This window comes from Cervus elaphus, chromosome 32, assembly GCF_910594005.1.
Source record: "Cervus elaphus chromosome 32, mCerEla1.1, whole genome shotgun sequence".
Taxonomy (NCBI): Eukaryota; Metazoa; Chordata; class Mammalia; order Artiodactyla; family Cervidae; genus Cervus; species Cervus elaphus.
The window spans coordinates 50,301,323-50,326,652 of NC_057846.1; the positions used below are offsets into that span (position 1 = coordinate 50,301,323).

The 25,330-nt window shown below is 40.9% G+C and overlaps 1 protein-coding gene across 2 annotated transcripts in view; it reads left to right on the forward strand.

The window, feature by feature from the left end:
- Nucleotides 1-25,330, forward strand: part of ZNF385D (zinc finger protein 385D) — a 931,118-nt gene that overhangs the window by 163,264 nt on the left and 742,524 nt on the right. The window lies entirely within an intron of this gene.

The window sequence follows — 25,330 nt, forward strand, 5'->3', positions numbered from 1 at the left end:
GACACCCGTTTGATCCCTCGTCTGGAAAGATCCCACATGCTGCGGGGCTAAGCCTGCGAGCTGCAACTCCTGACCCCTGCAGCCTGGAGCCCAGGCTCTGCAACAAGAGAAGCCGCCACGGTGAGAAGCCCACACACCACAACCAGAGAGCAGTCCCTGCTCTCTGCAACTAGAGAAAGTCCCCGCAGCAATGAAGACCCTGCACAACCCGAAATAAATAAAAGATGGCAGTAACTCTCTAACTGGTCTCTCCTGCTCTTTACAATGCATTGTCTTTTAATTTTTGCCTTTCACTTCTAGATTCCTTGACCAGGGATTGAACCCATGCCCCATGCATTGAAAGCATGAAGTGTCAAGCCCTGGACCCGCAGGGAAGTCCCAGGGATGTTCCCACTTTTGAGGTTCCCATGGTCCTTGGTCCACAAAGGTGCTGGTGTGAACAAGACTGCATGGCAATCTGAGATCTAAATTGTAAACTGAGTGTTTATGGGACTATGGACATTACAATACTTTAAATCAAGTGGTTAAGCTGGGCACCTCAAAGTATTCTTTAAATGCAAGAAGACAGTGTGGCTAAAAGAGAGTGATCAAAGGTCGATTCAACTTAAATATCTAAACTCTTTCAGAAGAAAGGGTCTAACCTGAAGGGCTGAGCAGGGTAAATGAGTTATACGGGATGAACGGAGAGAAGAGAGGGCCACCAGAAGGAATGTATTTGCTCTGGGACAGAGAACATTGTGGGGCCGCAGAAGCGGAACGGGCAGCCTCGCCTTGGGCTGGAGAAAGGTCCTGTGACCTACAGAGCTTTGCAGTCGTCACCTGTGGCAGATGTAACCTGAGTTTGATGGATTAACCAATCCATCAGTAGTTGAAAAATCTGACTCAAAAATCTAATTCCTCTTGCTCTAATTCTGCCATAACTAAGCAGCATGTGCTTGATAAGTTGGCTTCCCATTGTGAATCTTCCTAGGAGAATACTCACTCAGGCCACAGAGATATAAGCTTTTGACATTTGGGATTTTAATCAGTCTCTTCTGATTTTACATCATGTAGTCTGAGATTTCTCAACTTTGGTGTGCTGGTGAGACCCCCCTTCTCACCAAGTACCAGAGTGTGGTCCATGGGAAATTTGTCTCCTGAAACTTTTGGAATCATAGCGACCTAATAAACAGTATGGCTCCAGCACCAGTGCCTCGACACTTTCTTGGAGCATTCATCCCTTTCTACCTTGTGTTAATATTTCGAGAGGTGTGGTGAAATAACTTTGCCTGCTAACTTTGAATGTTGAATCTAAGACTTGTTCATCCTGATGTCTGCAGTGCATACCCAGTGCTTTGTTAGTGGCAGGCCATTAATTAATTTGTTTTCCCAATTAGGAGCCAATATGAATGTGAAATGCGCACAATATTCTACTTCCAGAGGGAAATCCTATCTGGTCGTGGGACAACACAATCAACTTTTGCTTTAGAGCAACAGACTTCAGCCCAAGGAACATATGCTCTTTGGCTTGTTCTTGTCCTGCCCATGGCTTCCCTTGTGACCCAGCTGGTAAAGAATCCGCCTGCAGTGCAGGAGACCTGGGTTCAATCCCTGGGTTGGGAAGACCCCCTGGAGAAGGGCAAGGCTCCCCACTCCAGTATTCTTGGGCTTCCCTTGTGACCCAGCTGGTAAAGAATCTTCCTGCAGTGGAGACCTGGGTTCAATCCCTGGGTTGGGAAGACCCCCTGGAGAAGGGCAAGGCTCCCCACTCCAGTATTCTTGGGCTTCCCTTGTGACCCAGCTGGTAAAGAATCTTCCTGCAGTGGAGACCTGGGTTCAATCCCTGGGTTGGGAAGACCCCCTGGAGAAGGGAAAGGCTACCCACTCCAGTATTCTGACCTGAAGAATTCCACAGACTGTATAGTCCATGGGGTCACAAAGAATCAGACACAACTGAGAGACTTTCACTTTCGTGAGCTAAAGAAGGTTTTAACATTTTCAAAAGCTTGTAGATTCAAACAAACAAGTAAAAACAAGCAAGAGAGAGGAATATGAAACGGAAACTGCACGTGGCTCACGAAGCCTAAAGCATTTCCCATCTATGGCCTTTCATGGAAAACATTTGTCAGGTCCTGTGCTAGATCACCAAGACAAAGCTGTCACATTATTGTGGTTTATCAATAGAGTGTCATGTGACCAATTTCCTGTAATTATATTTGTTCCTTGAGAAATGTCCTTTCCATATGAAATAAATTTTCCGAAAAGATTGTGATTTGCAAACTTCTACTGATTACTTGCATTGAATTCAGTGGAGGCTAAAAAAAAAGGTATTTTAGTTAGCATCTTACTACCTCTAAATAAATGCAACCTAACCATTATGTTTACACAATCTTTCCTTGGTTCCAAATGAACAATTTTATGTTCTTTTCATTCTAGTTAATGTAATTAATTTGGATGTGCATCTTAGCCTAGTATCTTGCAATTAAGTATTACTTAGTTATTTGTTCTCAGAAAGTCTATAAATAAGAGAACAATTAAATACTTTTAGTATAAATAGTTCTAGGCTCATTATAGCTACGCTATTAGTTTTGCCCTAATTTTACTTTTATAATTATAAAAAACAAGCATGTACATTACTTAACCCTAAGATGAGCCCTTGTTTCTCTTTACATTTTATCACCTAAATCATTATTATATTGCCATTAGGAGTGGCCTTTTTGACTTATTTAGAATACTCATTCAAAAGGGGAAACATATTAAGGCTGATTTCTTTAATGATGAGGGAACCAGGTCTGACATTTTAGACACATATTAGTTCCGAGAAAAGAGAGTCTCTTAAGGGAAACATCACTAATGTGTTTCCAAAAGGTCAAGGATTTATTACCTTATAACAGATGGATTGGAGCCACTTGATCTGAGTTAATCCATTTCTTTTTTTCCCTCCGAACTTCTTGATTTAAAAATCGTTACAGGAAGATGTAAGCTCATGGGAACATAGTGAGATGGGATGGAGAAAGGGAGACAGAGACATTCCGTGTTGTTTTGTGGAGCGGAGACTGACAGGCGGGGAGCAGGGCGGAGGGGTGGCAGGCAAGGGGAGGGTGTGGTGTTCGACGGCCCAGCCGTCTCCTCTGTGCCCGTGTCCCCCTCTTCCCCTGCGCTTTGCTGCCCACTGGGCGTAACTGAACGCACGTCTGCTGGGCGCTTCTTAAATGTGCAGAAGAAAGTACAGGTTTATGGGGAAGGAAGGAAGCTGTAGGGATGCTGCAAAAACGTTACTTCTCTGTTGTCTCCACTTGTATAAAATTATCAGCTGTGGGGCTAATAATCACCTCACGTCTAAAGGGGATTTGCAGGAGAAGATTGCTGGATGAAATTCACATTTTTTGGATGGCTTAGCTATCTGCTGCTAGAGCCAGGGTTCATTTAGCTGAATTAGAAACATAGCAAACTAGATTTAGAAAGTAAGAGGGAGATGAAAGAATTTAGTGGAAGTACATAGAGTGACCCTGAAGACTCGGGTACAGGAAGCTGTGTAAAGTCTCAACAAAGTGTGCCCCCAACATATAAGTCACTCAGGGACCACTGGCAGCTTTCCCGCCCCGTTCCAGGCTCTGCCCCGGTCCTGCACCGTCCTCCTGTCTTCTTACCCTCCCCTGATCGTCCTGCCCCCAGGAAGCGTTCTACTCTCTTTGTGGATCTGATTTCTCAGTACTGTATCCAGCAAGATCACACACAGTTATTCCTCCTCCACAGTGCTTCCTAGGTCAGCCACCCGAATGAAACCCTAAGTCTTACCTCTGAGCCTGACTCCAGTCTTGTCTCTGAGCCTAACTCACCACTTTAGAGAACAAGGTTGCCCGTGTTTGGGTCAGCTGCTCACCTGTGACACAGAGGAATTGCAGTCTCTGGGGTAAAGTTACATTACCCACTGACCACGCGGCGGGTTCAGGGAACCATATGATCTGCAAAGGTGGAAGACCCAGGTGAGAAGAGTGACCACTGGCATTTATGTGTTCAGGACATGTATTTGGTTGTCCAATCATTGTGAACAGTGAGAAACATTCATTCATTCACTGGGTGCTCTACGGAACTCCTATTATGTTCTAGAAATAGAATGATGATTAAGACCTAATCCTTTCTTTTAAGGAATTTCTAATGCACTGGTACGGACAAACAACTCTGTAAACACTTTCCTTCTATTGAAATCAGTTCTTCATCTGGGTAAGCACAAAACACCCATAAGAGGAGTTTTGGGGGGACTTACCTATTTCCTGGAAAAGCAAGTAAGAGATAAACTATCTATTAAAGGATAGTAGAAGTTAGTCAGATGGATAAGTTGAGGAAAACCATAGAGGGTGGATATAAAATCCAGAGTCTGAGCCCATTAGTTTAAGATAAGTTGTCAAAAAGAACAATCTGTGAAAAAGCCAGTTCACCAAAAAAGCTTTCCAAACTTGCGTGTTATCAAAACTCGTTTTAAGAGATATCATCCTTTCAGCACCACTGATGTGAATGCATTATGGTTATGGGCTCCTATTTAGTGAGTTTTATAATTTGGCTGAATTGAGCATTTGATGAAGCTAATGTTTAGTAACTTTGTAATTCAGTGTATTGACCCTGGGTGTATTGGCCTGCTTCCAAGTAAATAGGTTCAGAGCGTGAAGGGACAAATGCTTGTTCCTTTTGGTCAGGGCAGTGCAGCTAGAACATCAAGTGTGAATTGAACAGAGGGAACTGCTTTGGGGAGTGCAGCGGTGGGGGGGGGGGGGAGAATTATCTCATAGTATTTATCTATATCCATTTCATCCCAATGGGATGGAGGCTTCTTGAGATTAAGATATGCTTTCTTAACCTAAATCAGCTTGTTTTTGGTGTGGTATTTTAGGATACACACATGTTCTTCTCATACAACTTTATGGGCTCTTTGGGTGTTAAGTAAGTATGTTTTAACTGGGTAAGCCCATATGCTCATTAATGTTAAGTATAATTAGACTTTTCTAAGTCCTCATTCACTTGTGGATGCCTCTCTCGCTTTAGAGATGTAAGTGTAGCGTTATTACATACATTTTATTATTTTTTCATGCTTTCTGAAATAGAACTACTCCTGTTAAAACAGTAGCTGCTGAAGATATTAATGTAAAAGCAGACGTGTTTAACATTTGGAGAGACAACTTACTGATTACTGAGGCAGCTCCTTGAGTGTTAAGCACAGTGGTGCAATGGCCACACCGTAACTCCTTCTACAGAAATGTTTCCTAGGGGTTGGCTGATAAAAACGGCTCAGCATTAGCTCTTCAGTTTTCTTTCACTCAAGACATCTGAGTAGAGGGCCAAATATGATCCAGAGTGTGACACTCTTAATTGAATATAACATGATGTAATCATGGATGAAGGAGCTGTCAAGGAATCTAGAGATTAAGATCAGAAATGACATATGTCCCATTTCCCTGGTAAACAGTTGACCTTCTGAATTGAATATCTGTGCTAATACCCTGTCACTGGTGAGGCTGAATATATAATTGCCTTATAATTTCCACGTGTATATCCTGAGTTGACTTTTATGTGTGTTATTTGTACTGTTGCTTAGTTAAGTGAAAAAAAAATTAGAGAGAGAGAAATGTTTGTTTTCTTAAAGACTGAACCACAAATGAACACCAAGTAAATCAGTTTACTTAAGGGGATGATGGTAGGTCCACTGGTAAGTTGATTTTTTGCCAGAGTTCTCAAAAAATAGAAAAAAGGAATAAGATTATTTTATGAATACTTATAATAAATAGTCATAGAAAAATATAAAAAATTGTCAGTACACAGGGAGGAAAATGGTTTGCTTATAGTTCATATTTTCCACCCCTAGCCAGCTTTATTATAAAACTGTACTAATACCAGTAACATAATACCAGACATAGAACAGAGGGATTTAGAAGCATTAACAATGTAATGCATGTAATGTTTTTACTAAATCTGAATTCCTCTGAGCATTGGTAAGCTCTAGAGTTGACTCATCTCCTATTGCATTCACCAGTCCCTTTATTTAGCTTCTACTAGTAAGTTTATTATAGCAGCTTATTTCGTTTTTATTTATAGGACAAAACTTGCGTGGGAGCATTTGTGGCATGTCTCTAAGAAGCTTTCTCTGTGGTAACTTGAAGCTTTCCGAGGGAGCGGATCGTATCTGCTCTTGTTTTGTAGCTCTCCCAAGATATATATAGCGCAAGGCTGTGTTCACACCATGCCTTCAGTGATATTATGGGCTGCCTGAAGGGACCTGAGCAGCGGGCGCTTTTACGGCCCGCACGTCTCCTCTGTAGCACCGCTGTCTATACTCCGGGTGGCCATCACAAAGACTGAGATGCAGGACATTGACAGTCTCATAAATTGGGGGTCACCTCGGAATCTGCAAGTGGAACTGTAAACTAGCCCCAGACATCATAGAACTGACAACAGAGAGTCCCTGAGATCCCATCCCAGCCCATCACTGACTCTCTAGGAGCCTTTTCAGCTTTAGGGACCATGGTCCAATTTTATTCTTTTGTGGGTTTTACCACCTTATAAATTATGGAGACTGTTGAGCACTTGTCATCTGATGGCTGACGATACCTGTCAGAAAGCTGTCCCACACAGGAGATAAACTCAAGGTCCCAGAATCCTGGCTGACCCAGACACTGCTTCCTGGGAGGGCCGAGGAGAGTATGTGACCCTTTTCTGTCATCGCTTTGAAAAGCCTTCCACCTCTTTCTGAGACAAAGGAGACGTGGCTGAATCGTTCCTAAAGATGACCCACCAACTTTTTCCAAAGACCTTTCACAAGATGACAGTATCAGAAGTCAGAACAGTGCTTCCAATAAAGTCTATTGATGGGCTTTCTTGTATGTTGGAATTTCTTATGTGTTGTATTTTCAGTGAGTGAATCTTTCCACCAGGACTTCTCTGATGGTGCAGAGGTGAAGAATCCATCTGCCAGTGCAAGAGATGCAGGTTCAATGTCTGAGTTTGGAAGATCCCCTGGAGGAGGAAATGGCAACCCACTCCAGTGTTTTTACCTGGGAAATCCCATGGACAGAGGAGCCTAGAGGACTATATCGTCCATGAGTTTGCAAAAGAGTCAGACACGACTTCACGACTTAACAACAACACTCCTTCTATACCCCAGTAAAGTGGTTAACTGTTGTTGTTTATATTACCTAACATAAAATAAAATCAGGAGAGAAGATGAGCATCAGTATGAAGTCTTTCTTGGTTCCCAGTTTCCTGACTCAAATAGGAAAGAAAGACTTATGGTGCAAATGCCATCAACAGAACATTTAGATAAATTTTGTAAAGCCTCATTTAGTATCCCAGGTTGTTTAACACACCCACTTGTTGTTGTTGTTTATTTGTGACGTTTTGTATTTGTTTTTTCTCCAGTTAGTAACTGATTTTCTTTACACGTAAGTGCAACAGGAAAATGTGAAAATAACTCTACTTTGTCAAAGTTAGCAAATTAGGATGACTTTTATATTTCTTTTATCGTGACAGCACTTACACCTTTTCCTTTTTCATGTATAGGTAAAGACTTTGATGGCTAGAAAAGTACAAAAAAAAACCCCGCACTATTTACATGTTATTTAAACTTTAAGAATTAAAACAGGAATGAAACAAGATGTGTTTTTCAAGCATCTTCCTGCTGTTGACTCTCTCATCTCACTGATTGAAATGGAAGGAAAAATGAGCCGATCTCATCCCGTCCCTTCTCTTGTCAAACTCCCGTGTGATGTCTCCAGGTTGCGAGCCCTAGGGTCACGGTGGTCAGACGTGAGTTCTGGCGCTTTCAGCTTCCTCTCTGACAACTTCTAGTTACATGATCTTGACCTTTCTGTGACCTCCTGGAACACAGTCTCCACCTATAAAATCAGAAAAACACTTGGTACCTGTTCCTTAGGGTTTTATTGATGATTAAATACACCAAGGCAGGGAAAATTTTTAGAGAGTTTTTAGTATATGATAAATACCCACAATGCAAAATACTCACTGTTATTGTGACTATGTGAGCCTCTTTCCATGAAACTTCCCATCTTGCCCTGCTTCCTATTGAAACTATGATTGGTAAATTCTGCTTGCACACCACATATCTGCATCTCTGTCATTACCTCTGTGTTCATCCTCTTTACTTCTTGGCCTTGCTGTCAGCCATGCCCATTTCAGTCAGAACTCTGGCTTTGAAATCTGCCTTACCAATATTTAATACGTATATGACTATGTATTTAATAATGCATATGTATTATGTATTACATACATATTGCAATATTTAATATCAATACTGTATATATGTCAATCCCAAAGACACAAGGTTGATCCCTGGGTCACGAAGATCCCCTGGAGAAGGAAATCGCAACCCACTCCAGTATTCTTGCCTAAAAAATCCCATGCACAGAAGAGCCGGTGGGCTGCAGTCCACAGGCTCACGAAGACTCAATGAGCACGACAGTGGGATGTGGTTTCTGGGAGGAGCACTGTCCCTCCCAGACGGTAAAAGTGTGGACGTGCTGACTCTCTCTGTTTCCTTTTCATTGCCCATCGTATGCTTGCACACCGACGCTAAACGTGCAGTCCACAATCTCATCCTTTGACTCGATGGAACGTGCCAACGGCCCCTTAAACTCCGGCTGCCTCGGTGCCTAGCATCTTCCTCCTTTGTGGAGACAAACACTCTTTCTTGGGTAGCTCTTGTGGTCAGCTGTGTTTTTGATCAGTGTTGTTACCGGTGCTGCTAGTTTAAGGAGGCACTGAATCAAACATTCAAATCGTGTTATTTAAAATGTCTGCATTTCCTTGCACACACTTCTCTAGTTTCGTAAGCTGTAATCTGCATTGAGTGGACAGTTAGAGCTCAGTGAAGCAAAGGGACGGAAGTGTGGAGGGATGTGAAAATAACACGGCAAAAAGAACGTGCAGATGGGGTTTGGAGACTGTGTCTTTTATGTTTTTGTTCCCCACACATCAGAACTAAGAAATTCTGGGAACTTAAGAAATTTCGGATGAGAAGAAAGGCATTTGAGATCTGGTCAAGAAAGAATGATGCATGTGATGGTCAATGATCAAGGGATGCATTAAAGAGCAGTAGGTGGTGTAGAATTCAGAATTTTGCAGACGGTAAAAAGTAGATTTAATGAGATTTACAGCAGCAACGAAGTTGCTACACTGTCTTTTCATCAATTAATATATAGCCTATGGACAATGCATTACATTTTAAAACCACTGTTTTCTATTTAAAAGAAACAGTGAAATCTAAATTAAGCAACTTAGTGATGGGGCAAGTTCTCTTATATGAAGACTGAGAAAAAGTTATTTGTTGAGTTGTTTACTTTTTCTATTACATGTGCTTGCCTGCCACGTACATATTTTAATAATAGTAATACTAATATGGGGCTATTTATTTTGTACTACCGTGAAATACAAGAGAGGAAAACAATGTAAATATTCTAAAAGGAGATTTTAAGAATGCTAACGCTGTGTTTTTGTTGAGAGAAGTTTTTAAAAAAACTTCCTAGCTTTACAAATACTTGCTACTCAATAATACAGCAAAACCTAACTTTTCTCTCCTTTTCAACACCTATTTTCTGGAAGTTTCTTCACACAAACAAGGACTCAACAGTTGTCTCCTGTGTTTACAAGACAGACCTGTCTTTTTCACAATAAGGTTAGCACCAGGTCATCAGTTATCCGGAAGCTGTCTCCCACTGAATGTACTTTCACAAATCAAGCTTCATATGTCTTTGCCGCAAATATCAACGGTCGCTTCAACACCACAAATTAAGAATACCATTCATTGCCCTCTTCTTTCTAAATGTGAAATTGGTAGACGTCCATCCTCTATTTTTTTTAATTTATTTTTTAATTTTTATTTTATTTTTAAACTTAAACTTAATATTACCTTTGAAATTTACCAGATGAACTTGTCAACTCCAGTTATTAGAGGACTTTTTTTCATTTTGGTTCCCTTTTCTGTATCATTGCTTAAATTTTCATATCTCTTTATGATTCTAAACACAATTTCTGCGTCTGTTCCCCAGCCTTTAATTTGGATTTTTTAAACATTTTACTTTCTTTGTACTTTGTGTGTGAGTAATTCATGAATACATCCTTGTCGAATAGCAACACCTACTATAGAGGGTAAAAAATAAAAGAGGATATTCATTTTCCAACATGACAGAGTGGTTTGCGTCAAGCCAACCCTCTCTTCAAACACAACTATGTAAAATGACATAAAATAACAGCAGATGGCTCTTCAAAATCTGAACACAAAAGGGAAGGCAAGATGCCAGAGAAGAGGAGACCAAAAAGAAGTGAGATCAGTATTTTAAGCAGCTTTTGTTCCCCAGCTTCCTTGTCGCTCCCCAGGCTTCTGTCTAATCCTACACTGTGGGGGTCGTGAGTCATAGAGGCTGAGCAGGATGAAAGGACAGCAAGCGTGCGGTTCTGAAGGAGCTCTGACAGAGGCACCGAGCTGGGGAGACCAACACGGACTTCGTGGTCTCGGGAGATCTCCCCAACTTCCATTGGAGACTCCGGAAGCCTCATACCCTAGGAGGAAGGGCCAAAAGCCCAGACGAAACATCCCACGCTCTGATTGAATCAAGAGGATCTGCCTCAGTTCTAGAAGAAGGTCAGAAGAAACACAGTCTTCCCTGATGGAAGGCAAATATCTTCTGCAATCCTTGAAAATTTTTTATACACATTTTTCCATCATTCAATAAAAATGTATTAAGCACATCAGGAAAATTTACCCAAATCCAAGAGAAAAAGTGGGTCTATAGACCAGAGATATTCAGGTATTAGAAATCTGAAATATAACTGAAATTAACATGTTGACAAAATAATGCTATGATGTAGAATTTCACCAGAGGACTGGAATCTATAAAAATAAGCCAAACTCAAATTTTAGAACTGAAATACATAATCTTTAATTAAGAGCTCATTAGGTAAATTGACCAATTAATCAAAGCTGAAGAGAGGTCTCTTGAACCATTATATATCTCAGGAGAGACATCTGGAATGAAACACTGGTAGGAAACAAAATTGTTAAAATGCAGGAATAAAAAAGATGAAGATAAGTGATTTGTTAAGAAAAGTTCCCACATTGGTGTAAGTATAGTCCCAGAAGAGGAGAGAGTCTCCAGTAGAAATAATATAGATGAAGAGCGTAAGTTGCTCATGTTTGGATTATAGATCTCTGAATGTGAAAAGCAGAACTGTAAACTTTTAGTAGAAAACATGAGAGTGTCTCTGCAAACTGGGTCAGCATAAGTGTTCTTGTGCATTCCACCAGAAGCATAATCCATTAAAGACACTGGTAAATTCCACTATATTAAGATTTAAAAGTTTCACTCTGCAACGGCCCTGTTAAGAGAATGAAAAGACACTAGACTTAAAGGGAGAGAGTATTTGCAGAACTCACAGCCAACATTTTTTTTTTTTTTTTTATTAGTTGGAGGCTAATTACTTCACAACATTTCAGTGGGTTTTGTCATACGCTGATATGAATCAGCCATAGAGTTACACGTATTCCACATCCCGATCCCCGCTCCCACCTCCCTCTCCACCCGATTCCTCTGGGTCTTCCCAGTGCACCAGGCCCGAGCACTTGTCTCATGCATCCCACCTGGGCTGGTGACCTGTTTCACCATAGATAGCATACATGCTGTTCTTTCGAAACATCCCACCCTCACCTTCTCCCACAGAGTTCAAAAGTCTGTTCTGTATTTCTGTGTCTCTTTTTCTGTTATGCATATAGGGTTATCGTTACCATCTTTCTAGATTCCATATATATGTGTTAGTATGCTGTAATGTTCTTTATCTTTCTGGCTTACTTCACTCTGTATAATGGGCTCCAGTTTCATCCATCTCATTAGGACTGATTCAAATGAATTCTTTTTAATGGCTGAGTAATATTCCATGGTGTATATGTACCACAGCTTCCTTATCCATTCGTCTGCTGATGGGCATCTAGGTTGCTTCCATGTCCTGGCTATTATAAACAGTGCTGTGATGAACATTGGGGTGCATGTGTCTCTTTCAGATCTGGTTTCCTCAGTGTGTATGCCCAGGAGTGGGATTGCTGGGTCATATGGCAGTTCTATTTCCAGTTTTTTAAGAAATCTCCACACTGTTCTCCATAGTGGCTGTACTAGTTTGCATTCCCACCAACAGTGTAAGAGGGTTCCCTTTTCTCCACACCCTCTCCAGCATTTCTTGCTTGTAGACTTTTGGATAGCAGCCATCCTGACTGGCGTGTAATGGTACCTCATTGTGGTTTTGATTTGCATTTCTCTAATAATGAGTGATGTTGAGCATCTTTTCATGTGTTTGTTAGCCATCTGTAAGTCTTCTTTGGAGAAATGTCTGTTTAGTTCTTTGGCCCATTTTTTGATTGGATTTTTTTGATTTACTTTTCTGGAATTGAGCTGCAGGAGTTGCTTGTATATTTTTGAGATTAATCCTTTGTCTGTTTCTTCATTTGCTATTATTTTCTCCCAATCTGAGGGCTGTCTTTTCACCTTGCTTATAGTTTCCTTTGTAGTGCAAAAGCAAAAGCTTTTGCACAGCCAACATTTTGGAGGCAGGAGATGAGGGCCCAGTGCAAGATAAAAATGCAAGGGCTCTTGTTCAAAAAACAGGAAAAATGGGTCATTTGGTTTGCTAAGACGGAAAATTTGTCCCTGTCTTTCATAGTTTCTTTCTCAGTCTTCACAGTATTTTTTTTTTATTTTTTTTTTAAAGACTTGGTTTTCAGAGCAGTTTTAGATTCCTAGCAAAATTGTGAGAGAGGTACGGAGACTTCTGTCTACTCCCTGCCTCCACAAAGGCAAGGCCTCCCCTGTTACCAGGACACCCCACCTGAGTGCTGCATTGTTATAATTGTGGACCAGCACTGATGCGTCATAATCACTGAAGTGCATGGTTTACCTTAGGGTGTACCTGGTGATGTACGGTCTTTGAGTCGGGGAAACATCTGAAGACGTGTATCCATCACACTTCATCACACAGAGTGTTTTCTGCGCCCCCAAAGCCTCCCTGTGATGCTCTGTCATTTCTCCACTCCTCCGCCAACTCCTGGCCATCACTGAGCTTTTTACCTGGCTCCAAAGTGTTGCCTTATAGCTGGGATCACACAGTATGTACCCTTCTCGGTTTAGTTTTTTTCACTTAGTAATCTGCATCAGAGTTTCTTCCGTGTATCTTCCTGGATTGAGAGTTCATTTCCTTTTATTGCTGAATAATATTTTGTTGTCTGCATGTACCACCATCTGTTTATTTATGCATTCACCCACTGAAGGACATATTGATTGCTTCCAAGTTTTAGAGATCATGAGTGAAGCTGCCGTAGACATCATTTGCAGATTTTTATGTGGATATAAGGTTTTGACTCCTTTGGGTGGATACTAAGGAGCTTGATTGTTGGATTATATGGTAAAAGTGAGTTTAATTAAGAAAAAAATCCAAAACAAAAATAAACACAAACACCTGTCAAATAATTTTTCAAAGGGGCTGCACAGTTTTGCGGTCCCCCAGCAATGAGTGAGAGCTCCCATGACCCCACAGCCTCTCCCGCGTTTGACGTCATCGGTACTCTAGACTGGCCATCCTGATAGGTAGGCGGTGATGTTTCACTGTTTGAATCTGCGTTGCTTGATGCCACTGATGGAGCTTCTTTTCATGTGCTTATTTGTCATCTGTCTTCTTCGGTGAGGTTTCTTTTAAAGACTTGGGACCATTTTTTAATCAGATTATGTTATTAACTTGGAATTTTAAGAGTTGTGCATGTGGATATATGTGCTTCCCTGGTGGTGCTAGTGGTAAAGAACCCACCTGCCAATGCAGGAGACAAGAGAGACACAGGTTCGATCCCTGGGTTGGGAAGATATCCTGGAAGAGGGCATGGCCACCCACTCCAGTGTTCTTGCCTGGAGAATCCCGTGGACAGAGGAGTCTGGTGGGCTGCCGTCCATAGGGTCTTAAAGGGTCACATATATATATGGCGTGTGTGTGTGTGTGTGTGTGTGTGTGTATGTATTTCTCTTTCATTACTTTTACTTATTTTAGCAATAATTGAAGGACTTGTATATAAACAGTGGGATTATTGGCAATGATTAACATTAGTCAGGCTTATCATTCAGAAGAGGATATTATGTTTCTGTGCATTTTGAATAATACTCCTTTCTCAGAAGCATTTCTTGCAAATATTTTTTTTTTCCCAGTCTGTGTCTTGTCTTTTCATTCTCCTGAATTTCACAGAACAGAAATTTTTAATTTTAATGAAGCCTTGCTTATCAACGCTTTCTTTCATAAATTGTGCCTTTGGCATTATAGCTGGAAGTCGTTTTCATGTATGTGGGTTTGACGGGGTGACGGAGAGAAGTCTTCTTTCCCAGTTTTCTGGCGAGTGACACTTTTGATGCTCTTCTTTATGGATGTAGGGTGTGGTAAACCTTCTCCTTCTTGAGGTTAAGAACAGCTCTTCCTCCCAGCACCTGTTGTCCTGTTTCAGCACCTGGACAACAGTCCATATTGAAAGTTCCTCCAGGAGAATGGCGTATTCTCGAGTTGGTATTCTTTTTTAAATTTTGTACTCTGTTTAGTTTTTGCGGCGCTGTGTCTTCGTGGCTTCCTGGGCTGCTCTCTAGTTGAAAGACACGGGCTTCTCGCTGCAGCGGCCTCTCTCGTCGCAGGGCGTGGGCTCTAGGCCTGTGGGCGCCCGTGACTGCAGCGCGCAGCGTCAGTAGCCGTGGCTCCGGCTCCAGGCCGCAGGCCCAGCAGCTGTGGCCCACAGGCCTAGTCGCTCCAAGGCATGTGGGATCTTCCCCAGCCAGGGATCAAACCCGTGTCTCCTGCATTACTGGCAGGCAGATTCTTTACCACTGAGCCTCTAAGGAAGCCCCAAGTTGATACTCTACTTTACCAAGACTGATCTGTCTTTCTATCTTCAGTTTTTTCTGTTTATCAGTATTTCTAAGACAATGGACAGGAAACTAGAGCTTCATTAAGTATGTTAGCTGCTCAGTTGTGTCCGACTCTGTGACCCCATGGACTGCAGCCCCCAGGCTCCTTGGTCCATGGGATTCTCCAGGCAAGAACACTGGAGTGGGTTGCCATGCCCTCCTCCAGGGGATTGTCCCAACCCAGAGATCGAACCCAGTCTCCTGCACTGAGGGTGGACGCCTTACTGTCTGAGCCACACGGGAACCTTCTGAACCCAGTAAGAAGAAACCGCGCATGTGCACCGAGGTAGGAGGAGGAGGCTACTGAGGGTGGGCGGATCAGGAGGCTCTGCTGCAGCGGGTGGGAAAGCAGCAGCTCGCCTGGGAGGAAAGCCCTGGAGTGCCCCGCGGGCTGCTGTGGCTGCCGTGAGTGGGGCGGGCGCTGTTGTCGCTCAGTCGCTCAGTTGTGTCCGACTCTCTGCGACCCCACGGGCTGCAGCACACCAGGCCTTCCTGTCCCTCACCATCTCCCGGAGCTTGCTCAAACTCATGTCCATTGAGTCAGTGATGCCATCCAACCACCTCATCTTCTGTTGCCCACGTTTCCTCCCACCCAACATCTTTCCCATCATCAGGGTCCTTTCCAGTGAGTCAGCTCTTCGAATCAGGAGGCCAAAGTATTGGAGTTTCAGCTTCAGCATCAGTCCTTCCAGTGAAAATTCAGAGCTAATTTCCTTTAGGATGGACTAAAGGACAATCCTAAAGGAAACCAACCACCCTTGCTGCCCAAGGGACTCTCAAGAGTCTTCACCACAATTTGAAAGCATCAATTCTTCAGCACTCAGCCTTCTTTATGGTCCAACTCTCACATCTGTACATGACATAAAAGCGGGATAAAAATCCTCTGAGCTCCACGTATCCTTCCCTTGACATCACAATGTTTTTATTTGTTATAATGTCTTGTGCCCTCAGGGACTGTTGAGTGGGTATAGGGGAGTCAGTTCCCACTTTCCCATGCCCACCACTCCAATCTGTGACAGTGGGGTGACATTCAACGGATGGTATTCTTGGCTGGGTACCCGGATCAGGGACCAGTGATAGTCAGAGAACACACAAGGGCCCTGGGAGACCAGAGCAGGGATGGCCCCACGGCCCCTGCCCAGGGCACACTGACCCCACGCCCAGCCCGGCCCTGCCATGCCCAGGCCCCCACCGGGGTATGAGGAAGCGTGCATCCCTCTCCTGCCAAAACGGTCCAGTGGCTGCTCTTGGCAGATGGTGGGTCAGCTGCAGGGTGGGGTCCAGGAGGAGCGTTGGGGAGGGCCTGGGAAGCCACAGAGAGAGGCATGGGCAGCCGGGGAGCCACCCTGGGGGGACATGAAGGCCCCCAACCCTGGACATCACGGTCCCCCTGGAGTTCACTTGCAAAACGTCGATTCTGAGATAGAATCTGTGTTATTAAGAATTTCAAGACAGGACATTAAACTCTAAAAACAGGGCCCTTCTGAGCATGAGGCTCCATGGGATTGTACAGGTCAAATGCCCTCGAGGCTAGACCTGCAAACAAAAGCCTTGCTTCTGGAGTATATATCTCTATCTATCTATTTATCTGTATCTCTCTATTTCTCTCTATCTCTCTACCTTCCTACCTACTTGTCATCAGTAAAATAGAGTTGAAATGAAAATGTGGTGAGTCTTGGTAATTACATCTGAACATTTGTCAAAGGTTAGCAGAGCTTGTCCTTGGTGCTGGTTTTCCCCTCCCAACAGTGGACTTATTTTGTTTTCGTGTTTAGAGACAGAATATATTGGTTGGTATGTAAGTTCCACCGTGCTTGACATGCTTGTTATGTCATCCACTGTTCCCCCATCCAGTCTTTCACTGAGGTGAGGCCTCAAACCTATAGAATTCATGATAAATGTAAATAAAGAGAGCATCTTCTATATTAAGATATATATTTTTATAGTAAATATAAAAAGAAACGCATAGAAAGATGCTCAACATCGTTAGCCATTAGGGAAATTTTAACTAAGATGATGTTGTGATTTCACTAAACATTTATCCAAATGGAAAAACAAAGCAAAGCAGACAATACCAGCTGCCGATGAAGATTTGGAGCAGTTGGAACTCTCATAAATTGCTGGTAGGAATTCAACACGGTGTAATTTCTTTAGCGACAATATGCAGTTTCTTATAAAGTTAAGCATACCTTTGCTGCAGTATTGCTCCTGGGTAATTAAAGACTTGGTGAAAACTTGTAGTCACACAAAAGCCTGTACATGAGTCTTTCTTAAAGCTCAATTTATAATCTCAAAACTTGGGAAAGCCCAAAGTCCTTCAAGAGGTAAGTAGATAAACAAACTGTGGACCCCTCATACCATGGAATACTTCTCAGTGATAAAAAGGAACAGTTATTGATACACGCAGGTGACTTGGAAGAATCTCGAAAGTAGTAACTGGAATTAAAAATTCAGTCTCAGAACACACATTTTTTTGTTGTTGTTCCTTTAATATTACATTCTTTAAAGAGAAAATCGGTGACAAAGACCAGATCAGTGGTTTCCAGCAATAAAAAGGGTGTGACTCAAAGAGCTTCACAAGGGAGTGTTTTAGGTGATGAAAGTGTTTTCTATGTGGATTATAGTGGTGGTTACAAAAATCTACATTGTTGGCCTAATTAATGAAATTTTACACAAATGAAATTCAACTTTACTGTATGTTAATTAAGATCTAAATGATATCAATGGATTAAAAACAAAGATATAAATGGAAAAGTAAGATATGTTCAGTAACTCTTTTTAGGATAACTGGCTAGCTATTTGAGGAAAAGTGTCAATTTAATCCCTAAAAATGTCAATTTAAGTCCTATTTTGCACTATTAATGCATTTCATATGAAATTAAATTACAACTCAAAAAAAACTTAGAGTAAAATATAGTTGCCTATTGCCTAAAATCTGGAGGGAATCATAAAAAAGTACCTTCATGTAGGACTACAGTAAAATAATATTTCAACCTTGTCAAATATAGCTCAAGCAAAATTGAAATTAAATTTCAAAATTGTCAACCATGTCCTAATAATTATAGTCATTGAGAAACAGATTATAAAATTGCTTTTTTAGAAAAATTAAGGCTCCCAAATTAATATGCATATGTGGTTAAAGTGGAGATATATGTATTTCACAAAGAGGAAGTTCTACTGTTAAAAAATGTATGCAGAAGTGCTACATCTCTTAATAAGACCAAAACAAAAATATTTATAGCTATGTGTTACCACTTTATACTCATTCCACTAGCGCTATTAAAGGCAAAATATGATATACAATGCTAACAGGAGTTCAATGAGACTGGCATTTTCATCCCTTCATACAGTGTAGTAATGGCTATAATAATTTTGAAAGCCATTTAACAACACAGGTGAAAACCTAAGTGGTTCATAATCTTTGCAACAATACTTCCATCTTTGAGTCTCTGATTTAAAAAAATTATTCAGAAAGTTTTAACAGAGACAATATAAATGCCTGAAAATTTTTTATCCCGGACTTATTTTAAAAAGTGAAAAAAATTGAAAGAGCCTAAATTTCTAACAGAATATTGCATGTGTGCATGCTAAATCACTTCAGTCATGTCCTACTCTTTGCAACCCTATAGACTACAGCCTGCCAGGTTCCTCTGTCCATTGCATCCTGGACAAGAATACTGGAGTGGGCTGCCATTCCCTTCTCCAAAAGACCTTCCCAAACTGGGAATTGAACCCACATCTCTTATGTCTCCTGCACTGGCAGGCGGGTTCTTCACCACTGGTGCCGCCTGGGTTCCATGGAGCCCCAGCGCAAAAATTTTGTGATGAAAGGGTCAAATAAGTTAAGAGATTCCTGTATGGCATATTTGTAAAGTCACGATAAAATTTCTGTACTAAGGATTATAAGATGTCTGTCCTGCAGGAAATAATTCTAAATATGTTTTAACTCAGATTTTTTTCAAATTGATTTTCTTTTAAATCTCATGTTTCCCATGTATAGTATCTGCTAATATCTTTAAAGAATTTCAGTAAAATACATGTTAGTATAATTGCATTAAGGTTTTAATGTTTTCCTTTGTTTCAACACTGATTTGAATGTATTGCTTTGTAATAAAAAAATACACAAGAAAAAATGAGTAAGTTCAAATTACTACCCTCAGAAAGTTTATAATCTACTGGAGAAAAAAGGTCATTTATAATTAATAAAGGCTACATTATGAAAGGGTTATGTTAGCTTTATGAATGAGCTTCTAAGTGAGCAAAGTGATGGGAAAATTAATTCTGCCTAGAGAGGAAGAGTTGGAAGAAGGCATTAAGTAAAGAACTTCCCCCAGCTGGTTGAGATACGACCTATTCATAAGAAATCATTATTAGTTTTCTAACAGTTTCAGTTTTAGCCATGATAGCTACTAATTTCCTGTGAAAATGGTGATATAAGCAGTTTCTACTACCTTACCTGAGATTAAACCTTTATTTTATTATTATTTTTTGCACTGTAAAATTATGACATTTATTCTCTTATTCATTATTTTTCCAAATCTTTGATTTTACAACACGAGGAATGAAATCCTGACTCATTTCCACAGATGTCCTTCTCCCAACTTTACTTAGTTCTGTTTAGATGAATGGAAATGTGAACTCTAGAGTCGTACTGAAATAAACTTGGGTTTTGGTCTTAAGCAGTGGTGATAGTGGTTTAGCTGCTATGTCGTGTCTGACTCTTTTGACCCCGTGGACTGCATGCAGCCTGCCAGGCTCTTCTGTCCATGGGATTTCCCAGGCAAGAAAACTGGAGTGGGTTGCCATTTTCCTCTCCTGGGGATCTTCCCAGGGATCAAACCTGTATCTCCCGCATTGCAGGCGGACTCTTCACCTCTGAGCCGCCAGGGAAGCCTAGTGTTAAGTAGAGCTCTGTCAAGAGCCTAGTTCTTTTTCTTGGTCAAATTAAACACTCAGTTGCAATTGGATCACAATGGTGACAACCTAGCAACATCTTTACAAGGTGTCCACTTCAGTGAGGCGTCAATGAATGAAAGCTATGCGCCGTACCATGGTCATCAAGAACCGTATTAATACTCTTTAAATTGCCAGTGACCTAAACCTATGTCAGTTACCTGAGCAGGAAGAAAAAGGGGGATTTATCAACACTTACAAATGGGAAGGTTCTGAGTCACTGGGTGGAGGGAAGTGTTAGGCAGGGCTTGAACTTCCTCCCTCTTTCTGTTTCTTATTTCCTCATGACTCTACTGAACTTCAGTGTTTATCAGTCTCGGGGCAACAAGTTCTTTCAAAACTTGGCACCATGAGCCAATAAACACTTAATATCACATGTTTTCTGCAGTTTGGAATTCGGAAGCAGCTTAGCTGGATGATTCTGGCTCAGGGTTTCTCATAGGCTTCAACCAAGATGTTGACCATGACATTGGTTGTCTCTTGATGGCCACTGGGACTGGAGAATCCACTGACAAGATGGTTCACTCACATGGCTGATGGGATGTGCTGGCTCTTGAGAGGAGGCCTCCGTTCTTTACCGCGGGCGTGTGCCGGCTAAGTCGCTTCAGTCCTGTCCTCTTTGTGGCCCACTGGGTCATAGCCCATCAGGCTCCTCTACCCATGGGGTTCCCCGGAAGAGCAGGTTGCCACACTCTGCTCCTGGGGATCTTCCAGACCCAGGGGTTGAACCCTTGTCTCTGACGTCTGCTGAGCTGACAGGCAGCTTCTTTACCACTAGCGCCACCTGGGAAGCCCAGACCTTTTCAAAAGGGGACTTGAGTGTCCCAAGGTGACAGCTGGAATGTCTCCAAATAGATGGGCCAGAGGGTGCAAAAGGCAGAAGCTTTATAATCTTACCTCTGGAGTGACACACCATTCTGTCTGCTTTATTTCCTTTTTGTGAAATGTGTTAGCTTATTCATTGTGAGAGGGGGCTATACAACCGCATGAACATCAAGAAGGAGGGACACTGGGAACCGTCTTGGGATCTGGCCGCACAGATTCATTTTCTCAGGCTACCAAGAATTTCTTCACTCAGAGGAGGTGATGGTGTTGATAGCCAACTCTGGCATCACAGCTTGCAAACTGGAATAAAGAAAAGAGCTCTCAGCATCTGAACATTCAGTATTGCAGAAGGTCTCTGATTGGCCCAGTGTTGGGTCACATGTCCTCCCATGGAAGAACTCACCATGAGCCTCTTGTCCTGGGGTCACCTCCTCACCCTGAGATCGGGGCAGGGTCTGTGATCGGTAGCTTCACCTGACTCATATAAGTCTGGGGAGAGGAGAGGAATAAGATCTATCTTTCTAGGGTTGCTGTGTAAAAAAATTTACATCTTCTTTATCATTATCATCCTACCCTTGTCTATATGGGATAAAGTTCTCTATGGGAAGAATCTTCCTTCGTTAATTGGATCTGGACACTGCCACTGATTTTTTTAGAGATTGGCACTTCAGGGTATTCTCTAGGTGTCAAAAGTAAGATATTGGGTATGTTTTCCTTGTGTTTCTCATAAAGTATAATTTTAAAAGGCTTGCATTACTAATGACTGGGTCATTTTACCTCTTCACTGAAATCTTTTAAATTCTACTCTTAAAAATTTCTTTAGACTGTGCACCCAAAGCATTTATTCATTAATTACTGTTTTGCAAGCACTACACATTTCATTAGTCTCTTGATTTTTTGGAAAGTGATTTTGTTTATCAGCTCAAAGGCTTAAACAATAAACAATAAAGAGCTGTATAAAAACAAAATGCTCACGTCTTTCCCAATAGTAGCACAGAACTATTTTGTGGTATATATGTGTGTGTGTGTGCACTGCTTATCAATATCACCCAAATTAATATTCTATTAACACAATCTAGGAAACACAGTTCTAGTTTCAGTTTCTTTATAGAGTTACTAGAGTAGTAGAAAGGATAATGAGCAGACCTATTATATTTCAATCTTTAGAGGGCATTTGAAAAAATTATTTTTTATTAAGATAAAAAAATTTCTAGATGAGTCATCTTTAAACATTTTTCTTGTATAATCTATGAAAAATTTTTGAAAAAATAATCCTCTCACAAATTTTTACCTTGATGTCAAATGTTTTTCATCATAACTTAAAATTTATTTTTTAAAAAGTTGAATCAGAGATTCACAGAACTGACTTCATTATAAATATTTTCCATGGCATACTCTACATTGGTCTCATACATATACTATTTTTAGTTATTCATTTAGTAAATCAGTATTTGTAATGTAATAGCATACACAAACCCAACACCCAGAAGGAAACAGGCTTGAATTGACATTTAACTATATATTTTCCTCCTGCTATTCCATTCCCCTGGGTCACCTACCCTGAATTCTGTGTTCATTGCTTTCTAACTTTCTGTTTTATTTAGTTTATTGCATTTGTATGTGTTCTGAAGATATATATCTTATATATTTGTTATATATATATAATTTTAAATGTTTTTGTTTTATAAAAAAAGGCTTAAGATTATATATAATTTTTTGGAATTTAATATTTCATTCAATGTTATTTTGGTAAGATTCATCCATATTTGTGAATGTCTTTTTATTATTTAGAGAGAAATATTTTATCAAAATCTATAACATATGTAAAATACATGTACCCCAAAAATGTGCAGATCATAGGTACAACTGGATGAATTGAAATAAACACACCTGCACAATTAAAAAAAAAAGCAAAATGCTGATATTCTGCCATAATATCTCCAGCTCTAGAATATGCTCAAGGGGCATCTCCAAGTGATTGTGTTAGGCAAGACAGTCCTCCATAGTCAATATAATACTCTATTTAAAATATACTTAACCAGACCAATAGTAATTATCTAGCCCAATTAACAGTATAGAAAGCAATTTCTGCTTTGCATTCCCTGAAGAAATAAAGACACCACTGCACTTAATTCCCTGTGATAAATCACAACTGAAATAATAAATGCTGCAATTTCATTAAAATTGGGCATATTTATTAGAGATGAATCACAAGGGTCTTGTAATCAGAGAAAAACACTTGTCTGAATAAGAATTTTAGGTATTTTTTGAGCATTTTAAAGTACATTTTAGAATTTCACAGAACATCCTTTGTAAACAGTAATTGTAAAGTGTTAGGTCATGCTATTGTTATTTTAAATTAGCTTGAATTACATTCCAAACTAAAAGAATGGAAAGCTCTCTCTGTGGAGAGGGAAAAGTGCTTATCTCTATCATATTTCTTAGTTTGTCTGGATAGGTATGCTTAAAGGGCAGCAAATTTATGGAGATATCGTAGAGGAGCATGAGGTAGTTGGTGGACATCAACTGCATCACTTCATTTTACCTCGATGTCAGGTTCTTCCGGCTAGTTCTAAAGGGCTTGTTCCACACTGCTGTGGTGCTGTTTATACCCTTGTCCCATTGGGGGTTGTGGAATTAACAGTGGCTTCCCGAATTTGTGACTGTTAGGCATTAAGTTCTGTGACCACAGCAAAACCCTTAACACATGTATTTGGAGAAATTCCCTCTAGATAATTGAAAAAGAGCTTTTCACTTCTTAAAAATGAAATGGAGTTTACCAACATATGAACTAAATAAAAAAATAAATTAGTAGCAGAAAAGATCTGTACTAGAAAAAATCTAACTCCTATGCCTTTGCCAACATAAGAAATACAGAGCATGAGAGTTGTGAGTTAGGTTGCATTCGGGGCAAAATGAAGAATATAACTGGGGAGATGGTGTCTTAGAAAGCTCTGAGAAACCACTCCAAAGAGGCGGGGTGAAGGTCAGTATATATGTGACTTTGGTGAAGGGGGAGTATGTGCAATCAGTGGGCCTTAGGGACCATCACTACAAACAAAGCTGGTGGAGGTGATAGAATTCCAGCTGAGCTATTTCAAATCCTAAAAGATGATGCTGTGAAAGTGCTGCACTCAATATGCCAGCAAATCTGGAAAACTCAGCACAAGACTGGAAAAGGTCAGTTTTCATTCCAGTCCCAAAGAAAGGCAATTCCAAAGAATGTTCAAACTACTGCACAACTTTACTCATCTCACACGCTAGCAAAGTATTGCTCAAAATTTTCTAAGCCAAGCTTCAACAGTACGTGAACCGTGAACTTCCAGATATTCAAGCTGGATTTAAAAAAGGCAGAGGAACCAGAGATCAAATTGCCAACATCTTTTGGGTCATCAAAAAAGCAAGAGAGTTCCAGAAAAATGTCAACTTTTGCATTCTTAACTATGCCAAAACCTTTGATTGTGTGGATCACAACAAACTGTGGAAAATTCTTAAAAAGATGGGAATACCAGACCACCTGACCTGCCTCCTGAGAAATCTATGTGAAGGTCAAGAAGCAACAGTTAGAACTGGACATGAAACAACAGACTGGTTCCAAATAGGAAAAGGAGTATGTCAAGGCTGTATATCGTCACCCTGCTTATTTAACTTATAGGCAGAGTACATCATGAGAAATGCTGGGATGGATGAAGCACAAGCTAGAATCAAGATTGCTGGGGGAAATATCAATAACCTCAGAGACGCAGATGACACCACCCATATAGCAAAAAGCAAAGAAGAACTAAAGAGCCTCATGATGAAAGTGAAAAAGGAGAGTGAAAAATTTGGCTCAAAAGTCAACGTTCAGAAAACTAAGATCATGGCATCTGGTCCCATCACTTCATGGCAAGTAGATGGGGAAACAGTGGCATACTTCTTTATTTTTTGGCTCCAAAATCACTGCAGATGGTGACTGTAGCCATGAAATTAAGAGACTCTTATTCCTTGGAATAGAAACTGTGACCAACCTAGACAGCATATTAAAAAGCAAAGACATTACTTTACCAACAAACGTCCGTCTAGTCAAGGCTATGGTTTTTCCAGTGGTCATGTATGGATGTGAGAGTTGGGCCATAAAGAAAGCTGAGCATTGAAGAATTGATGTTTTGAACTGTGTTGTTGGAGAAGACTCTTGAGAGTCCATTGGACTGCAAGGAGATCCACCCAGTCCATCCTAAAGGAAATCAGTCCTGAATATTCATTGGAAGGACTGATGCTGAAGCTGAAACTCCAACACTTTGGCCATCTAATGTGAAGATCTGACTCATTGGAAAAGACCCAGATGCTAGGAAAGATTGAAGGCACGAGGAGAAGAGGACGACAGAGGATGAGATGGTTGGATGGCATCACCGATTTGATAGGCATGAGTTTGAACAAGCTCCGGGAGTTAGTGAGGGACAGGGAGGCCTGGTGTGCTGCAGTCCATGGGGTCACAAAGAGTCGGACTCAACTGAGCGACTGAACTGAACTCTGCTAATCATGAGAAACAGTTGTCACACTGAAGGATTTTAGTGCTTTTCTAGATATGAGGAGATACAAGGATCAGGCTCATTAGA